General features: G+C 46.3%; 1 pseudogene; it reads right to left on the reverse strand.

Moving 5' to 3' along the window:
• Positions 1-5,042: 5,042 nt before the first annotated feature.
• Positions 5,043-5,760, reverse strand: LOC113930494 (annotated as a pseudogene).
• Positions 5,761-6,236: the final 476 nt, after the last annotated feature.

Below are 6,236 nucleotides of genomic sequence, written 5' to 3' on the forward strand. Positions count from 1 at the left end.
AGAAGAATGAAGGGGTGGGGTAATCATTCAAGGCAGCATTTATGGCAGTCGGCGTCAGTTACGGGTTCCTCAAGGGGTCAAGATTATTCCGTGTTTGGTTGCTACCTGTTTATTAACCTGAGCAGTTTTTTGGTGGGAACGGTTTTTGTTCCCTGACGCAACCGAATGGGTCGGTGCTTACCGACCACCGTGAACCCAGGCAAGCCTCATGGCATCTTGTTAATGTATTCCTGGGCTTGCCAGGTTTAGCAAGCAAAAATACAGGATATCCAGTTAACTGAATTTCAGATAAACAATGAATATATATATTTTTAGTATGACTACACCTCATGCAATATTTGGGACATGCTTATATTTTTAAAATTTCCTTGTTATCTGAATGTAATTGGGCATCCGGTATTTTGATCTGACAACCACATTCACCAGCCACAGTGAGGTGCCCCCATAGAATTATTCACTAGGTTGCTGTCCCCTGCCTCACCATACCTACAAGTTGGGCTGTAACTCAAGGGAGCTAATTTCCCTGACGATAGAACGGCCTCTAGGCAAGCTATACAAGACCAATCTGATTGAAGAGATAACAGCTAAAGAAACACGTTTTACTAGTGTAATTTTAAAAAGAGTGAATCCAAAGTTTTGATCGGCAAAGAAACCATAGAAAAATACAAAACCTAACTAAACAGGCACCACCCAGGCAGTGGAGTGGATGAGCACTCACCTATAAAACAAATACACCATTCTCTCCAGGGAGCAAATACTCTATATTGGGGAGATGGGTGTTTGGAGCAATCATAACAAACGCTATTATGTATTTGAATTGTACAACTAACTCACCTTGCCTTGATTCTGTAGTAAGGACAATCTTCTGATTATAATTTGGTTTCCCATGAAGATCTCCCTGACAAGAATTTGCCATTTTTTAAAATTCTATTTACTTATTTGAGAGAGAGAGAGAGAGAGAGAGAGAGAGAGAGAGAAAATGAGCCAGGGGGAGTGGGCAGAGGGAGAAGCAGGCTCCTCACTGAGCCGGGAGCCAAGCGGGGGCTGGATCCCAGGACCCTGAGATCATGACCTGAGCCAAAGGCAGATGCTTAACTGCTGAGCCACCCAAGTGCCCCAAATTTGCTATTTTCAATTCAAATCCTCATGAACAATTGTTTGTCTTTGTAAATAAATTGTCATTCTGGTTTATACATCAGTCTCTTGTGAATGTCCTTAGTGTGAATCCGCATTCCCAGCATCAATCAACTCTGTGACGTTTAGAATATTGAGTTTATGAACATGCAAAGCTGAAGCCCAGACCCCAAGCTGTGGTTGGTGCTACACTGTCAGGCTTCTTGCCAAACAGCTTTCTTCATCTGGCACATCACCGTGGGAGCCTGCCATGTAACAATAAATACATTATAACAACAATAAACAGTTATTAAGCAGCTTGAGATGAATGGAAAAAAGACCCCATTGAATCCGTACATGTTAACAGCATAGTAGTAACTATATATTCCACTAGTGAATAAAATGTAACCTGATAGACCCCAGAATTAATAACACCTAGATGGACTTTCTACTTTTTGAAATTGTTTGAGAAACCTAATAATTAAAAAGTTGAATATTGGCAGTGCTAGAAATAATAGCTAACTTTTAATTCTATAAAATCATGCATGGGGCGCCTGGGTGGCTCAGTCATTAAGTGTCTGCCTTCGGCTCAGGTCATGATCCCAGGGTCCTGGGATCGAGCCCCACATCGGGCTCCCTGCTCAGCGGGAAGCCTGCTTCTCCCTCCCCCACTCCCCCTGCTTGTGTTCCCTCTCTCGCTGTGTCTCTCTCTGTCAAATAAATAAATTCTTTAAAAATAATAATAATAAAATAAAATCATGCATACTCTATCCAAATTATGACAAATCGCATATGCATGGGAATAGATACATAGCAACTTGTACATACATATTTTAATCCACTTTCATACACTCTGATGATCACAGAAACTGAATCTGAATTATGACAAATGCCAAGTTAGGTCATTAGTATTAATGAGGTATTTACTTCTGTATGTGTGCATGAATACCTTCATTCATAAGCCACCTACACAAATACATAAGCAGGGCCTGATTTTCACTGTAACGTGTTTCTGGTTTTGTGTTGTAAATGGTATCATCATAAAGTGGATTTTGTTTTTCCAAGGTTATAATTGGGGGTTTGCTCCTGACAAAGGACTCATCCTCAAATAAATCATTGCTATAACAAACAATATATCATAAAAGAAGAGACACCCCAACCAAAACCTCTTCAAAAATTAAAATAATGAAAAAAAATTTAAATAATGGGGCACCTGGGTGGTGCAGTTGGTTAAGCATCCTATTCTCGGTTTCCTCTCAGGTCATGATCTCGGGGTCATGGGATTGAGCCCTGTGTTGGGCGCCAAGTCTGCTTGAAGATTCTCTTTCCCTCTGCCCCTCCTGCTCATGCTCTCTCTCTCTCTCTAAAATAAATAAGTCTTTTTAAAAATTAAAATAATGGGGTGCCTGGGTGGCTCAGTCAGTTGGGCATCTGCCTTCAGCTCGGGTCGTGATCCCAGGGTCCTGGGATCCAGCCCAGTGTGGGGCTCCCTGCTCAGCAGGGAGCATGCTTTTCCCTCTCCCACTTCCCCTCCCCCCGGCTTGTACTCTCTCTGGCTATCTCTCTCTTTCAACTAAATAAATGAAATCTTTGAAAAATTAAAATAATGAACTTCATTTATTCATGCAATAAGTAGTTATGAAGGGCCTTCATGTTTTAGACATACATGCTCTCTGTACTGTAATTTGTGCATAAATGTTCTGTGCAATTTACAAGGTTCTTCAACGTATATGCAGCATTGTACACAGAAAACCCAAGTCTATCATACATTTTACTAAAATAAATAACCTAGCTATACTAAACATTAAATGTTCACAAATTGTATTTGCCTCCTTAAACTTTTGAAAGGGTTTTTTAGGGTCATCTTGACACAAGGCTCTAAAATGCTGCCCAGGGGAATTTGCAGGAAGACTGCCTTTTCTTCTTCATAAGCTTCCTTGAGCAATAAGCATGGCACCAAAACCCCTGAGCACCCAGTAAAGAGAGGTTTCTTTAGGAGCTAGGCCACAGCTTTGAACCTTGGAGGAACTGCTTTCACTGCACAAAAGTATTGGGCCACTGCCAGACCCCTGCTGGGCCTCACATCTCTCAGAATCTACAGTCCGTGATGTCTTCCATTAAGGTCACTTCTCCCACAAACTGCCTCTCGGCCTTACACCTTAGAGCCTTCTGCAGCCCGGCTTTCTATCCCCCACAAGGGCAAGACATACCTAAGAATCACACCAACTACCCCCACCACCAATCACTCCGCAGAGCACAGGTGAGAAAATGCACTAGGCCTCGCAGATGCCTGAATCCTTCCATTCGGAGCCATATAAGGAAGACCAACAAAACAGCAGCTCCTGCCTCCAGTGCCAAATACAGGTAAATTTGGAGAAAGCTAAGAGCCTCTTGTGCATCAGAAGACTGTTAGGACTAACCACCCTGCCAAACTTGTGATAAGTCAAACTCACCATTCTCATTCACATCCTTGTTTTCCTCTGTTACTGCCCAGTATGTAAAAACCCAGTTCAACTTATTTGCTATGTGACCTTGGGCAAGTGATTTGAATTCTGGGCCTGTCTTCCCATCTATACAATAAAGGCTCTACTTTATGAGGTTGCTATAAGGATTAAATGAGATAATCCACGCAAAGCATTGTTAGTTATTTTTTTTAAGTAAGCTCTACCCTCAATGTGTTTCTTGAACTCACAACCCTGAGATCAAGAGTCCCATGCTCTACCAACTAAGCCAGCCAGGTGCCCCGATTAAATTACCATATTATTATTGTTTTCCCCATATTCCTCCGTGCTTCTTCTTCCCCCACCTGACCTGTCATTTCTACCTTAACTTCCAGGTGCTTCTGCTATGGCTTCTAAAACACCATTCCATGATTAACAAACTCTCCTACCATCCTCCAATTCATCCCTGAATATTCATGGCTTTCCTGTGAGGATGGAGCTTCCCTTGCAGACCTTTCAAGTGAAAGTGATTTATACCAATACATGCATGTACTGCAGAGTGAGGAGGTGAGGTGGGCATTCTCTTCCAGCCACATTACAACTTCCAGATAATTCTTCCTTCACCCTCAGGTGAAAAACCCCGATACTTCCTCTAAGTTTCATACCATTTGGTTATACCTCAACACCTTTACTCATTCACTGAAGATGCTGGCATCTGGTTCACAGTCTGTCCAGTCCCCACTCCACCCCCATAAAGCATTGTTTACAAAAAACAAACAAACCCTCCCAAGATATATTTCACCCATAAAGTGAAAAAAGCAAAAGCAAAATTGCATGCATTGTATGATCCTACCTATGTTTTTTATTTTTTATTTAAAGATTTTATTTATTTATTTGACAGAGAGAGAGATGGCGAGGGCAGGAACACAGGCGGCGGGGCGGGGGGTGGGAGAGGGAGAAGCCGGCTTCCTGCCGAGCAGGGAGCCCGATGTGGGACTCGATCCCAGGACCCTGGGATCATGACCTGAGCCGAAGGCAGACGCTTAATGACTGAGCCACTCGGGCGCCCCCTACCTATTTTTTTTAAAAGCATGTATGTACAATGTATATGTAAATACGCCAAAAAATTTCTGGAAGGATACACATAAAACTATCACTAGTTATTAACGTACTCGCAATGGCAGGGAGCTGGGGCCAAATGCCCTGGTCTCAGGCTTTGGGAACTCTTCGAGTATGGTTAGGGGTTCAGGGGGGATAGGGGTTAGCCAAGACATTGGAAGCTACAGCTGGTACGGATTCCCCCTTCCCCGGTGGCTCAGTCTCGCCCCTCAGCCAGGCCCTACCAGGCCAGGGAAGGGGGACAGGTGGTGGGGTGGCTTCTCTGGGGCCAGGACAGGTGAGGGGCTCGACCTCCCAGGGCCCGGGTCTGGGCCCCAGCCAGAAGGGCAGGGCTGGTTCTGGAGAACAGGGGAGCTGGCTCCGCACGTCTCAGCAGCCACAGGGCTGAGGGGAGCCACCGCCTGGGCGCTCCGAGGCTGCGGCAGCTGGGCGGAGGGAAGCGTCCCCGGTACTGAAGGCCTGAGCCCATCCTCTCGGGGTTTCCGCTGGCCGGAATCGATCTTGTTCCAGAAGGTGCGAGCACACTTCAGGAAAGCCTCTTCCACGTCCTCACCCATGAGGACGCTAGTGTCCAGGAACATTAGCTCATTCTCCTGGGCAAAGTGGGAGGCCTCCACGAAAGTGACCTTGCGCTCGGGGTCCAGGTCTTTCTTGAAGCCACAGAGGCTAGCCACGATGTGGGGACCAGCCAACGTGCGGGCGGCCAGCGAGTTGTACGAGACGTACATGCAGGGCTCCAGCCGGCCCTCGGTAACAAACTCCGGGTCACTGCCCGAGACAGCTCCTGGCCGGCTGTGTCCCTAATCGGGAGCTTCACAGTCTTCCCACCCACGTTGACCACCCGGGATCCAAACTCCTCGCCGACTGTGCGCTTGGAGTCCTGTTCGAATTTATTCTCAATGAACTGATGAAGGAGACATGATTTGCCAGTTCCCACACTGCCAGCCACCAGGAATTTGAAGGGGAGGTCGGAGGGATAGCGGCCACAGTATGGCGCCGCGACCCCCCCCCCACCTGCTCCTCCGCCGCTCCACTCGGACTGCCTCCCTGGCTCCTTCCTACCCCCGGGGCGGCGCCGCCACTTCATCTTGGAGACTTTTCTATGTCAGATCATACATGAGAGACAGACAGATAGATATGCTTCATTGCTTTTGATGGCTATAGAGCATTCCACTGTAAGTGTGTACCATAACTTATTTAGCTAGTCTCCTTCTGATCGTCACCTACAAGAGGACTGAAGGGTAGGATGGAGCCAGAGAACTCCAATGCTCCTCAGACCTTCCACTGGCCTCCCATCATCAGGGGTCAGGGCCCTGTGCTCTAACACTTACCTTAACCTCAGAAGTCTACCACTGTATCAACAGGAGGTCACTGGGGACCCCATACACAGCCCTGCCCCTGGCAGAAGTCAAGAACAAACTAATACACTGGGACCAACCCCTCCTGGAGGTTTTCATCCATTGTCAACAGTAGTCAAGAGGGGGCCAAGAGGGGGCCCAGAGTGGGGCAAATTTCAAGCCTCCCCAAACTTCCTCACCTTTATCTACAAGAGTTCAGACATGC

This window comes from Zalophus californianus, chromosome X (assembly GCF_009762305.2).
Source record: "Zalophus californianus isolate mZalCal1 chromosome X, mZalCal1.pri.v2, whole genome shotgun sequence".
In the NCBI taxonomy this organism is placed as follows: Eukaryota; Metazoa; Chordata; class Mammalia; order Carnivora; family Otariidae; genus Zalophus; species Zalophus californianus.